Source organism: Bubalus kerabau, chromosome X (assembly GCF_029407905.1).
Source record: "Bubalus kerabau isolate K-KA32 ecotype Philippines breed swamp buffalo chromosome X, PCC_UOA_SB_1v2, whole genome shotgun sequence".
NCBI lineage: Eukaryota > Metazoa > Chordata > Mammalia > Artiodactyla > Bovidae > Bubalus > Bubalus kerabau.
The window spans coordinates 146,938,522-146,954,150 of NC_073647.1; positions in this window are offsets into that span (position 1 = coordinate 146,938,522).

Sequence of the window (15,629 nt, forward strand, 5' to 3'; positions counted from 1 at the left end):
TAATTTTTGTGAGTGCTATAAGATAGCAGTCCAACTTCATTCTTCTACATATGATTACCCAGTTTCCCCAGTTTCACAGCACCATTTACTGAAGAGACACTTCTTTCCTCATCTAGTATTTTTGGCCTCCTTATCAAATATTGGTTAATCATGTATGCAAGGGTTTACTTATGGGCTCTTAATTCTGTTTCATTGGTCTATGTGTCTATTTTTATGTCAATATCACACTGGATTACTATAGCTTTGTAGTATGGTTTGAAATCAGGAAATGTGATGCCCCCAGCTTTGTTCTTCTTTCTCAAGATTGCTTTAGCTATTTGGGGGTCTTTTATGGATCCATAAACATTTTTGGATTGTTTTCTATTTCTGTGAAAAATGTTAGTGGAACTTTTATAGAGGTTGCATTGAATCTATAGATGCCTTTGGGTAGTAAAGGCATTTTAACAATATTAATTATTCTGATCCATGAGCTTGGGATGCGTTTCCATTTGTGTCTTCTTCAGTTTCTCTCATCAGAATTTTTAGTGTGCAGATCTTTTATCTCCTTGGTTAAATTTATTCCTAAGTATTTGATTGTTTTAGATGCTGTTGTGAATGGGATTGTTTTATTTCTTTTTCACGTGCTTTGTTGTTAGTGTATAGAAATGCAGCTGTTTTCTGTATGTTGGTTTCTGTATTCCACAACTTTGCTGAATTCATTGATTAGTTCTAACAGTTTTTTGGTGATATCTTTAGGGTTTTCTATACATAAGATCATACTACCTGCAAACAAAGATAATTTTATTCCTTCTCTTACTGTTTGGATGCCTTTATTTCTTTTTTTTACCTGATTATTCTGACTAGGACTTCCAGTACTGTACTGAGTAGGAGTGATGAGAGTGGGCACCCTTGCCTTGTTTCTGACCTTAGAAAGCTTTCCACATTTCACCATTCACTATGATATTAGTTGTGGGTTTGTCATATATGGCCTTTATTATGTTGATGTATCTGTCTTTTAAGGGCTTGCCCAGTGGCTCAGTGGTAAAGAATCTGCCTGCAGTGCAGGAGATATGGGAGATGCAGGTTTGATCCCCGAGTCAGGAAGATCCCCTGGAGGAGGGTATGGCAATCGATTCCAGTATTCTTGTCAGGAAAATCTCATGGACAGAGAAGCCTGGCAGGGTACAGTCCATGGGGTTGCAAAGAGTCAGGCATGACTGAAGTGACTGAGCACATGTGTCTTCTATATCCAATATGTTGAGATTTTTTATAATGAAAGATGTTGAACTTTATCAAATTCTTTTTCTGCTTCTACTAAGATATATGATTTTTATCTTTCATTCTATTAATGTGGTATATCATATTTATTGATTTGAATGTGTTGAATCATCCTTGCATCCCAGGGATAAATCCCACTTGATCATGGTATGTGATCATTTTAACATCCTGTTGGGTTCAATTTGAGAATATTTTGTTGAGAATTTTTGTATTTATATTCATCAGGGATATCTATATCTATCTATCTATGTATATATTTTGTGTGTGTGATGTCTTTATCTGACTTTGCTATCAGGGTAAGTGTTAGCCTTATTAATAAGTTTGGGAATGTTCCCTCCTCTTCAGTTTTCTGGAAGAGTTTGAAAAGGATTGGCTTTAATTCTTCTTTAAATGTTTGGTTGAATTCACCAGTGAAATCATCTGGTCTTGGACTTTTCTGTTTTGGGAGGTTTTTTAATATTACTGATCGAATTTCCTTATTCAGTGCTGATCTGTTCAAATTTTCTTTCTTCATGATTCAGTCTTGGTAGGCTATATGTTTCTAGGAATTTATCCATTTCTTCTAGATTATCCAGTTTATTGACATATAATTGGTTATTAGTAGTCTCTTGTGATCCTTTGTATTTCTGTAGTATCAGTTGTAATGTCTCCTTTTTCATTTCTGATCTTGAATCATCTCTTTTCTTCTAAGTTAGGCTACCTAAAGGTTTTTCAATTTTGTTTGTCTTTTTTTTAAAAAGTTCTTATTTTTTCTGATCTTTCTAATGTTTTTTCTGGCCTCTATTTCATTTATTTCTGTTCTGATCTTTGTTATTTTATTCCTTTTGTTATCTTTGGACCAAGTTTGTTCTTATTTTTCTAGTTCCTTGAGGTATAAAGGTAGGTTGTTTATTTGAGAATTTTTTCTTAATGTAGGCATTTATAATTATAAAATTGCATCTTAGAACTGATTTTGCAGCACCCCATAGGCTTTATTTTTCATTTTCTAACTTTTAGTTTTGTATTGGGGTATAGCTGATTAACAATGTTGCAATAGTTTCAGGTGGACAGCAAACATACTCAGCCATGCATATACGTGTATCCATTCTCCCACAAACTCTCATCCCACCCAAGCTGCTGCATGACATTGAGCAGAGTCCCATGTCCTATACAGTATGTCTTTGTTGCTTATCCATTTGAAATATAGCAGTGAGTACATGACCTTCCCAAAGTCCCTAACCATCCCTCCCTCCATCCATCCTCCCACCCCTCTACAATCATAAATGCCTTCTCTAAACTATGAGTATCTGTTTTGTAAGTTTTTTTGTATCATTTCTTTTTAGATTCTACATATAAGAGATGTCATGCAACATTTCCCTATCCCATAGGTTTTAATATGGTATACTTCCATTTTCATTTGTTTTAAGATATTTCTTGAATTTTCTTTGGATTTCTTCTTTGACCTTTGGTTGTTCAGGAGCATGTAATTTAATCTCAACATATTCATGAATTTTTCAGCTTTACTCCAGTTAGTGTGTATTTTTTTTCTATTACTGCATAACAAATTACCACAAACTTAGTGGCTTAAAGCAATACACCTGTATTATCTCACAGTTTCTGTGGATCTGGACTCTAGATGTAGATAAGCTGGGTCCTCTGCTCATTGTCTCACGAGGCTGCCATTGTATATCAGCTGGGCTGCCTTACCTTGCTGAAGTCCTCTTCCAAATTCATGTTGTTGACAGAATTGTTTCTTGGTACTGTGGAACTGAGGTTGCCAAATTTCTTACTGATGCCAGCTCACTCTCAGAGGCTGCTTGCATTCCTTGCCATGAGGCCATCTCACAACATGGTGCTTACTTTTTCAAGGCCAACAAGGGAAAGTCTCTCAGTCCAACCTGCTAAGATGGACTCCTACTGAATATCCCATCACCTTTGCCTAGTAACATAACTGAAAGGAGTGACATCTCACCGTCTTTGCCACATTCTGTTGGTTAAAAGCAAATCATAAATCCTACTTGTACCCAGGAAGGGGTTATGCACAGGTGTGAGTCTTTGAGGGTCACCTTAGGGTATATCCACCAAAAGCACCGAGGGCCTATGGATGGGAGGTCAGGGTGAGGGGGTAATGGGCTAAGAGGCTAGGGCAAAATCAGAGAGAGAAAAGAAGTTCAGAATATGGCACAACATGCTTTCCAGGCCAACTTCCCCTCTTTTATAACTGAACTCAGTTCTCTGCTGCTCTGCAGCTTGTAATTAATGTACAAGTTTATGCACTCAGCGCTCTCCTCTTAGAATTCCTTGCTCATTGTTGTTATCACCCAGGGTCAGCATCGAGATTCAGGAGGCCTCCCAGGTAGACGGATTTGTTTACCCAGGCTGGGTTATGTAATACTTTGGCCTCTTTTGTAGCTTCACCTCCTTCTGGCATCAGTATGCACTAAGCAGGGAAGAGATACAAAAGCCTTGTTCAAGGAGAAACAAAAAATACCCACATCGTTAATTTAAACATGTTTTCCTTGAATACAAAATATAGATTTTTTTGGCCTTCAAAATGACAAGGCAAAAAACTGCCGCTTGTAAAATTTTTCTCTTTCTTTCCCCCAAAGCACGTTAACAGTCCTATAGCACAATGTACCATGTAATTACTCACCAAGTACTAGGTTATGATTCTTCTGTTCAGCTACAGAAATTAGCATGTACATATAGTCTGAGAGAAACAATTGGCTGCAAAGAAAATTAAGAAATGTATCGTCTCCTATTGGATTCCTATCAAGTTTTCATGGAGAAGTGTGTGGATGTCCAACTCCTGGGGCCTTTGCTGCAGGCATCCATCTTTTTTTTTGTACTCCAGGGATGGTCAGCTGCCCTAGAAGAGTGTAAACTCTGGACCTTCCCCATGGAGTCTGCTAATTCCTAGCCAACAGCGGGGACAGGAGTACAGCTGGAGTCAGGGGTTCTGGGTCCAAGCTCTCACCTTAACTGTGAATCGGCTGCATGGTATCAGACCAACAACTTGACTCTTAAGCATCAATTTTCTTGCTTGTGAAGCTTTTTCCAATTCTCAAGTGCTGAGCTCTGTGTAAAGAATGACATGTTCTAGTGTGTTTAGCAAAAGACTGGAGGTGGTGAACTGATCTGGAGAATGAAAGGGTTTGTGACAGTGCAAGCAGAAAAACGGTTCTTATGGGTTATGAGTTGCTCTCTCCAGGGAATGGTGACTTTTGTTATCTAAATACCATGTACAAAACAAAAAGCAGTGTCTGGAAATAAAGGAGAATATTGATAATTTACTCCTTTTTAAATCAACCAAAATAATTTTAACTGGATATGGAAAAACACTCTGTATTGAAGAGGGAATATATTTTAATCACATAGCTCAATGAATTTTCACAAATTGAACACATTCACCAACACTCAGAGTAAAAAATAGAATATTAGCGGTCTTTTCTGAGAAGACCCACTCATACTCCCTTCTCCAAGGATAACTGTTTTCTTAACTTCTAACAGCATAGGTTTGTTTCACTAGGATCTGTGCTGTATTATACTGGATTAGATGCTAGGTACCTTCTCCGACTGGCTTCCTTCACTCAACATTGTGAAATTCATCCGTATTGATGAGATATTATATGTTGTTCCTTTTCTTTGTTGAGTCATATTCTATTAGAAGAATATAGGTGTTTCTTTATTCATTCTACTATGTATCAACATTTAGGTGGTTTCCAGCTTTTGTCTATTATGAATGGTGTTACTATGAGTATTCTAATATTTACCTTTGAATTAATCTGTGTATGCATTTCTGTGGAAAATAAACTGAAGAGTGGAATTGCTGAGTCATGGGATGTACTTTTGTTGAGATTTTATAGATACTGCTAAACAGTTTTACAAAATAGTTATATCAATATGTGGTCCCATTCAGCATGTGTGAGAATTCAGTTGCTCTACTCCTTGCTCTCCATCTTTTTTGTTTTGGACATTCCAGTGGGTAAGTCATGATAGCAACATAAGGTTTTAATGTGCATTTCCCTGATAACTCATGCAGTTGAGTATTTACTCATATGTTTGTTGACCATTTAGATAAACTCCTGTGAGCTATTTGTTTAAATTTTTCATCCGTTTAACCATGATGTTGTTTGCTTCTTCAATGATTCATAGAATTATATCTATATCTATTTACATTAATCCTTATTTCTTTTTTTTTTGCATTGAACAATTATTCTAATTGCAGCATAATGTAGCGGCTAAACATACAATTTCTGGAAAGAGACTGTATGAGTTTAAATCCTGCCTCCACCACTTATTAGAAATGTGAACTTGGACAAGTTGCTTAATCTTTGTAATCCTCAATTTCCTTACCTTTAAGTTAGTTTCACAGTACTTTCTATCTCATGTGCTTAGTTGCTCAGTCATGTCCAACTCTTTGCCACCCCATGGACAATAGCCTGCCAGGCTCCTCTGTCCATGGGATTTTGCAGGTAAGAATACTGGAGTGGGTGGCCATTTCCTTCTCCAGGGTACTGCCTCATAGGGTTGTGTGGATACATAATTTAATTATGTGAGTTCTTTATTGAATATATGTACTGTAAACAATGTAATTTTTAATTAATTAGTTTAGTGCCTACTACAGGCTCCTCCTCTAAGCATAGTGCAAAAGGAGATACACATGAGAAACACAAGGTAAGGTCATTGCCACAAGTCATTTAACATTTGATTGGGAAACAAGGCAGCCACATGAACAGGCATTGAGTAACAGATGCAGTGGGTATGGGATGAAAAGCCTTGTTGAGACATGAAGTCCTCTGAACCCTTCTGGAATTTGAAGTAGTTTGGAGAACATGCCAAGGGTCATGAGAAGAAAGGAAGTACCTATGCTGATTACTTTGCCAACAAAAAGGTCTGTTTAGTCAAAGCTGTGATTTTTCCAGTAGTCATATATGGGCTGATTACTTTGCCAACAAAAAGGTCTGTTTAGTCAAAGCTATGATTTTTCCAGTAGTCATGTATGGATGTGAAAGTTGGACTATAAAAAGCTGAGCACTGAAGAATTGATGCTTTTGAACTGTGGTGTTGGAGAAGACTCTTGAGAGTCCCTTGCACTGCATGGGGATCCAACCAGTCCATCCGAAAGGAAATCAGTCCTGAATATTCATTGGAAGGACTGATGCAGGCACCTGATGTGAAGATCCATTTCACTGGAAAAGACCCTGATGCTGGGAAGATTGAGGGCAGGAGGAGAAGCAGGCAACAAAGGATGAGATGGTTGGATGGCATCACCGACTTAATGGACATGAGTTTGAGTAAGCTCTGGGAGTTGGTGGTAGACAGGGAAATCTGGCATGCTGCAGTCCATGGTATTGCAAAGAGTCGGACACGATTGAGTGACTGAACTGAACTGAACTGATGCTGATACCTGGAGAATAAGCAGGAATTGGAGAATCTCAAACAACCCTAGCACATGCTAGCAGGCAGGCTAGAATTTCATTTACTCCTGTAAAACGAGGCTCCAAGTCTAGTCACAGTGAGGGATTTGTGATGGGGCTGTATACACATCCAGGCCCACTTGAATGTGTGTTATTACTTGAAAGCCTTCCTTTTTAGAAGTTTAAAAATAAGACAAGGAAGAAGACAATGAACAAAAGAAAGCATAGCCTTCCTTCATCTGAAGTGACGAGAAAGTACTCAATGGGTTTTACTACAGATCTGTATTTCTCTTGCTCAGTTTTCCATCAGACACTTTCTTTTTTTTTTTCTTTTATTTTTTAACTTTACAATATTGTATTGGTTTTGCCATATATTAAAATGAATCTGCCACAGGTATACATGTGTTCCCCATCCTGAACCCTCCTCCCTCCTCCTTCCCCATACCATCCCTCTGGGTCGTCCCAGTGCACCAGCCCCAAGCATCCAGTATCGTGCATGGAACCTGGACTGGTGACTCGTTTCATATATGATATTATACATGTTTCAGTGCCATTCTCCCAAATCATCCCATCCTCTCCCTCTCCCACCGAGTTCAAAAGACTGTTCTATACATCAGTGTCTCTTTTGCTGTCTTGTATATGGGGTAGATGGTAACATCAGACACTTTAAACTCACATTTTGCAAAGGCCTTTGATTCTCTCCTTTCTTTGAAATTAGCTCATTAAGTATTAGTGAGAGATTATTTAAGGAAGGAGACTAATAAGTTTATTGAAATATGACAGATTTTATTCTTTTCTGAGCAGACTTTACTGATATATAAATCAGTCCCTTAAAAGGTAAGATCACCATGTTTTCTTTGTTTCTCCTTGAAGAGTATTATAATGGCAAACACGTATTGAGTGCCTACAACATTCACAGAACTGTTCAGAGCACATCCCATGTCTTTATTCATTTAATCCCCACAACAACCCTGGGAGTTTGGCACCATTATCATCAGCCCTACTGACAGATTAGGAAGGTGACGCACCAGGAGGTTCAAGGACCTTGCTGCAAAATGTACTGGTGATAAGCTGAACTAGAATTTAAAAACAAGCAGCCTGACTCCAGAGTCTATCTGTGCTATAAACCAAGGATCTCACAGCTTTGTCTTCAAAAGGCCAGATACTACATATTTTAGGCTTGGCGGGCCATACACTCTCTGCCACAACTACTCAACTCAGCCTTTGTAGCGTGAAAGCAGGTGCAGATAACATGGAAATGATGAACATGTCTGTGTTTTGACAAAATATAACTTAAAAAAGCAAGGGATGGATTTGACCAGCGAACCATGATTTGCCTGGGCTTCCCAGGTGGCGCTAGTGGTAAAGAACCCACCTGCTAATGCAGGAGACATAAGAGATGTGAGTTCGATCCTTGGATCAGGAAGATGCCCTGGAGGAGGTCATGGCAACCCCTCCAGCATCCTTGCCTGGGGAATCCCATGGACAGAGGAGCCTGGTGGGCTATAGTCCATAGCATCACACAAAGTTGGACACAACTGAAGTGACTTAGCACACACATACACACCATGATTTGCCAAACTTCCACTGTAAACTACACGGCACAAAGATAAATAAGGATATGTATACAAACGTTTTGGAGAAGGCAATGGCACCCCACTCCAGTACTCTTGCCTGGAAAATCCCATGGATGGAGGAGCCTGGTGGGTTGCAGTCCATGGGGTCGCTAAGAGTCGGGCACGACTGAGCGACTTCACTTTCACTTTTCACTTTCATGCATTGGAGAGGGAAATGGCAACCCACTCCAGTGTTCTTGGCTGGAGAATTCCAGGGATGGGGGAGCCTAGTGGGCTGCCGTCTATGGGGTCGCACAGAGTCGGACACGACTGAAGCGACTTAGCAGCAGCAGCAGCATACAAACGTTTTAAGTCAGATCTGCTTTTTACTGCTTTCTATTTCCTGTTTCCTGGTCAGACATCAGTGGTTCTCTACTTGGAGTGATTGTTCCTTCCTGAGGATATTTGGCAATGGTTCCAAATAGAAAAAGGAGTACATCAAAGCTGTATATTGTCACCCTGCTTATTTAACTTATATGCAGAGTACATAATGAGAAACGCTGGGCTGGAAGAAGCACAAGCTGGAATCAAGATTGCCGGGAGAAATATCAATAACCTCAGATATGCAGATGACCCCACCCTTATGGCAGAAAGTGAAGAGGAACTAAAAAGCCTCTTGATGCAAGTGAAAGAGGAGAGTGAAAAAGTTGGCTTAAAGCTCCACATTCAGAAAAATAAGATCATGGCATCTGGTCCCATCACTTCATGGCAAATAGATGGGGAAACAGTGGAAACAGTGTCAGACTTTATTTTGGGGGGCTCCAAAATCACTGCAGATGGTGACTGTAGCCATGAAATTAAAAGATGCTTACTCCTTGGAAGGAAAGTTATGACCAACCTAGATAGTATATTAAAAAGCAGAGACATTACTTTGCCAACAAAGGTCTGTCTAGTCAAGGCTATGGTCTTTCAAGTGGTCATGTATGGATGTGAGAGTTGGACTATAAAGAAAGCTGAGCACCGAAGAATTGATGCTTTTGAACTGTGGTGTTGGAGATGACTGTTGAGAGTCCCTTGGACTGCAAGGAGATCCAACCAGTCCATCCTAAAGGAGATGAATCCTGGGTGTTCATTGGAAGGACTGATGCTAAAGCTGAAACTAGAATACTTTGGCCACCTCATGTGAAGAGTTGACTCATTGGAAAAGACCCTGATTCTGGGAGGGATTGGGGGCAGGAGGAGAAGGGGATGACAGAGGATGAGATGGCCGGATGGCATCACTGACTTGATGGACATGAGTTTGGGTAAGCTCCGGGAGCTGGTGATGGACAGGAAGGCCTGGCATGCTGTGATTCATGAGGTCGCGAAGAGTCGGACACGACTGAGTGACTGAACTGAACAGACATTTTTGTTTATCACAGCTGGGGGATTTCTGTTTGTCTCATCTGTATAGGCCATGGATAATGTTCAAAATGTATAGGGTAACCACCTATGGTAAAGAATTATGTGGTCCTGAATGTCAACTGTGCTGAGCTTGAGAAACTCTCAACTAGTTGAATTAAATTCATCTTTCAGCCTACAGAGTGTCCCTTCCTCTCTGTTTCTCTCAGCATGATAGTACCCTTCTCTCTTACTGCCCCCTAGGTATTGATAGATCAACCCTTGCAAATAACAGCGATGATGATGGTGGTGGTGTTGGCAGTGGCGGTGACAGCTGACATCTATTGAGCACCCATTGTGGATTGGATAATTATACATAGAATATGCTGCTCTTAAAATATCCTGTTTAATTCTAAAATAAATTCATAAGTAGGGATTATAATTTTGTTTCTTCACTAAGAAATACAAATGCTTATATGCAAAGCTTGGCTCTTTCCGTTCTGCCTCATTGCCTCATTCTTATAATGAATTACATCTTTGGACATAGGATTTCAAGATTTCAACAGGCCCCATGAGCACCAGCTGTGCCTAGAAAACGGTGCTAGATTTTTTGTCTTCAGGTTTTATTTGTAAGATCTCTTTTCTAACCATCATTAACTCAAAAATAGCTTTTGTGAAAGTCTGGGATTGAAAAATTGATGTTTGCCTCCTTTTTCCACATCAGGAAATAAGGTCAATGGTCAACCCCATGCCTTCTCTGTTGATAATAGCTTTTTGCCTTCCATTAGTACATGCAGGCATTTTCCCTTTCCATTGCTTTATCTCCTGCTTAATTTGCCTTGGGATCGAGCTCCCACTGACCAGAAAGGGAGTAACCTGTGGACACAGGTTGAAAGAGAAAGACAGCTGAAGAGCATAGCAAATATGAACTCAGGAGGAGGCCATAAACATGAGATTAGAGCAACAGCCCAAAGGCCAAACAGGAAAGGCAATGCAGCTTGAGGCTCATGAGCCTCACTCCCATCTCATTGTGCTGCCTTAGTTGTGTCCATTCATCCAGCAGACATTCATTGAGTCCCATGCTGCATGCCTGGTAGGCTTCTAGGTGCTGGGACACAGCAGTGATCAAGACAGACAAAAGCACAGATTCAAAGAGCCGATGAAGTAAAAGTAACTTGTATAGTATAAGAAAGGCAACAAGAATTATGGAGAAAAATAAATCAGCAAAAAGGATGGGAGTGCTGGAAGGGAGACTATAGGTTGCCAGTGAGGTGGTCAGAATAAGTCTTCTTGTGAAGCTGACTTTTGGCAAATCTGGAGGAGGTGAGAGAGCAAGCCATTGGGATATCTAGGGGGAAAGTTCCAGAGGAGGGAACCACATGGGTTTAGACCCTGAGGATGAATAGTACATGGTAAATTGGAGGAGCAGTAAGGAGGCTGGAATGGAGTGAGCCAGGGAGAGAGGTCAGAGAGGTGAGTGAGGAAAAGACCAGCCAGTATACTATCTATAGGTCATGGAAAGAGTGGTGGCTCTTTTTTTCTTTTCCATTATAGTTCATTACAGGATACTGAATATAGTTCTCTGTGTTATACAGTAGGACCTTGTTGTTTATTCATTGTATGTATTCTAGTTTGCATTGGCTGACTTAAAACTCATTATTCAAAAAACTAAGATCATGGCATCTGGTCCCATTACTTCATGGCAAATAGATGGGGAAACAATGGAAACAGTGACAGACTTTATTTTCTTGGGCTCCAAAATCATGACAGATGGTCACTGTAGCCATGAAATTAAAAAACGCTTGCTCCTTGGAAGAAAAGCTATGACAAACCTAGACAGCATATTAAAAAGCACAGACGTCACTTTGCCAACAAAGGTCTGTCTAGTCAAAGCTGTGATTTTTCCAGTAGTCATGTATGGATGTGAGAGTTGGACCATAAAGAAAGCTGAGTGCCAAAGAATATATGCTTTTGAACTGTGATGTTGGAGAAGACTCTGGAGAGTCCCTTGGACAGCAAGGAGATCCAACCAGTAAACCCTCGATATTCATTGGAAGGACTGATGCTAAAGCTGAGCTCTAGCATCAGTGGCCAAGAACTGACTCATTGGAAAAGACCCTGATGCTGAGAAAGATTGAAGGCAGGAGGAGAAGGAGACGACAGAGGATGAGATCATTGGATAGCATCACTGACTCAATGGACATGAGTTTGAGCAAGCTCCAGGAGTTGGTGATGGACAGGGAAGCCTGGCGTGCTGCAGTCCACAGGGTCACAAAGAGTTGGACACGACTGAGTGACTGAAATAAACTGACTCCCAAACTCCTTATTTATCCCTCCCCTTCCTTCCCCCTTTGGTAACCATAAGTTTGTTTTCTTTGTCTATGAGTCTGTTTCTGTTTAATGAATTTATATCATTTTCTTTGGATTCCACATGTAAGTGATAGCATATGATATTTGTCTTTGACTTACTTGACTTAGTGTGATCACGTCTAGGTCCATCCATGTTGTTGCAAATGGCATGATCTCATTCTTTTTTTATGCCAGAGTAGTATTCCATTGTGTATATGTATCACATCTTCCTTATCCATTCATCTGTTGATGAATGGTATCTGGTCCCATTGTGGCTTTTACTCTGGGCAAGATGGGGAATCATTTGGAGGGTTATGAGCACAGGAATGATAAGAGCTGAATTCTTTGAAAAATAGATCCTTCTGGATGCTGAGTTAGGAATGTCCATTTCATGGGAAGAGAAGGATCTAGTTATATCAATGTCTTTCTCCTTTGAGACTCTGTCTCCTTTTACCCCCAAACCAAAAAAACAATCACCTCTTTGAGACTCGATTTGGGACTTAGAACAGTGGTCTTTATTTATCCACATCTCAAGACCAGGAGAGACATTAACAACCCTCTCAACCTGTTCTCCCATTTTCCTGGTAAACAAACCAAAGCCATTTTATTGTTATTGAATGTTTACTGGGAGCCCACAATCTGCTCAGCTTTGCAGTAGTTGCAGACAAAAGCTTGACAAAAAAAGTCTACCAGATGAGCAAATCGACAATTCTGAAAGGGCATATGTAGTATAATAGAGATGTGCTTGGTACTCTTTTGGTACAGAGGAGAGACACCCAACTCATGCTGGGTATCAGAGAAGGCCTCCTAGATGAGGGAACCAGAAATCAGTGTCCTATTTAAATTCTGTACTGTGACCTTAGCCTAGCCAGCTCCCCTGCCTCATCTGTTGAGTCCTCTCCTCTCTATAACATGGTACTTTCTAGGAGGCAGAAAACTACCTTCATGTGACAAGAAATCATAAACACAGAGAGTTTATGCTCCAGTTTCTTAGAGAAAAGGCAGCTCAGAAGCTGAAATTGGTCCTGTCATTCCTGTATAGGTATAATCCTCATTTTGTATATGAACAAGTGGAGTTTCAGAGAGATTAACTTTCTGCAGGTTATAGAGCTAAGTAGGAGAATTGGTGATAAAAATATAGATATCACAGATGTTTTGGTTTTTCTTTTTCCTTCTATTTAAATAACCCTGTAAAACTTCTTTCAGGACAGTTTTTGAAACATCTACAAAAGTAGGTCATGATTTAAGCAGGTGAATAAACCTCAAAGGCCAGAGTGTGAATTCATTTATTTCTTTATTTTGTAACTGTATTTTCAGTGTTCGCTCTTGGTTGTTCTCTAAACAGTTTTATATTTGTATTCACTTGTTGCTGTCTTCCTTGTTCTCCATACTTGATCATTCCTTGTTTCTCCTCTTTAATCTTGTGTGTCCTTCCTTCCACTTTGAAGGTCCCCTCTTTTTTTTCTTAATTGAGAGCATTTTGTAAGGGAGGGTAACGAGTATCCCCTGCATCTGTGAAGCCATAGAGCAGGTGGTTGAAAGGAGGAGCAGCTGAGTATTAGCATGCAACTCTTCTGCAGCTAATTGTCACCGTGCTGTTGATTCCAAAGCGTTCTTCATATTCATGAAACACTGTCCCTAAAGACATGCTGCCGACTTTATAATTTGTTTTAGGACGACATGCTACCGACTTCATAACTTATTTTAGGATATGTCTCCCAGCCCTGAAGAGTATCTTAAAGATAGAAAGCCAAGTTCATGGTCATTTATGAAGGGTTGTGAGCGGGGAGGACATTCAGCATCACAGTGTGTGCCTTTTTGTTCATTGGCATCTGGACGTAGAATTCCATGTACTGTGATTGGCATCTGCGAGCGTTTTCATGTATGGTCATCCAGCATCTGGGGTGTTTCTGTAGATAATCAGCCTGCATCTGGGTATGTGTTTCTATAGATGGTCATCTGAGGGTGTGCCTCCACAGAGAGGGAGCGCTGTCAAGCTTTTTAGCACACTGTCATTATGGGAAAGCATTTCCTCCTCTACTGAATTTTCCTTTCCTCTTCTGTCTGTCGGTCCTAGTTTCTCCTCTCTGAAACTACCTGGAATTAAGTTTCGTCTCTCCTCTACATGGTTGCTCTTCAGAGTAGTTGATAAGTTTTATCTCACCCTTCAAAGCCTTCATTTTTTTCCATGATAGAAATTGCACAGCCCTTCAGATGTTTCTACTAAGACAAGATTCTGACCTTTTATTATCTGGGGGTTGCTTATATTGATCAATTCTAGTGCATCAAGGTTTTCTTTTCCAAGTGTAACTTTTTTTCTGATTTCAAAGGTAACAAATATTAATTATAAAAACCTTGGACAATATATATCTCCAAAAGAAAGAAAGGAAAGGAAGAACAGAAGGAAGGGAGAAAGGGAAAAAGTCACCCTATTATTCCACTGCCCAAATAAATACTTCAGAAACTGCCTGCATGCTAAGTTGCTTCAGTCGTGTCTGACTCTTTGCAACCCCATGGACTGTAGCCCACCAGGCTCCTCTGTCCATGGGACTCCCTAGGCAAGAATACTGGAGTGGGTTGCCATTTCTTTCTCCAGGGGAATCTTCCAGACCCAGGGATCGAACTTGGATCTCTTATATCTCTTGCATTGGCAGGTGGGTTCTTTACCACTGGTACCACCTGGGAAGCCCCTTCAGAAACTGTAGTCCGTAATTTTCCAGTCTGTGTGCGAGGGAATACTGTGGGTTTACCATAGTGTTCATGAATATTGTTCTTAATGACTGCATTTCACTTTGTTGTATGGTCACGTGGAAACTGATCTGTGAACTTTTTGAAGTCTGACTGACAGAGGCCATCCCCATGTCAAGCTGAACTGACTGTGACAGAGTCGCTGTCTCCTGCATTGCAGGCAGATTCTTTACCAACTGAACCACCAGGGAAGTCATAAGGACTAAATGAGTTAATCTGTGAGGCACTCAGAAGAGTGCCTGGTGCATAGTAAACACTCAATAAAGGTTTATGTTTATTTATTTATTTCTACAAATAAGGCAACTTATGAGTTTAATGACTTGTCCAAACCATCATAGGTTGGGAGGGGCCCACTTGTAGAAGATATTCCAGAATGGGCAAGCCATGCTTGAGAATTTCCTTCACACTGACTCACTCTGGGCTCAGTAAACTGTCTCTAAAGGGCTAAATGGTGAATATGTTAGGCTTTTTGGTCATTGAGGTCTCTGTTGCTCCTGCCCACCTCTGCCATTGTGATGCCAAAGCAGACATGGAGAGTACACGAACAAAGGGGTGTGGCTGGGTTATAGCAAAACTTCATTTACAAAAACAGGGGACCATCAGATTAGAGTTTGCAGGCCCCTGCCTATTCCCTACCTTAGATAAAATAAGAAGATACTACTTAAATATCTTCAGGTTCTTAATGCATATGTAAATATAAATATGTTAGAAAATCTATAAATTATCTACAAATCAAAAGACATGTTGAAAATTAAAAATCGTGTGTAGTCTACCACCCAACAATAACTAGAGTTTACGTTTTGGTGAATATTCAATAAATGTTTATTCATCCAATAAAAAGATATTCTTAATCTCTCCTGTTTGGAAGTCTCCAAGAGGTTGGTTTATTTGTGATTTCCTTCTTAACACTAAAGCTTAAATATGGTCATTAGTGGGTGGG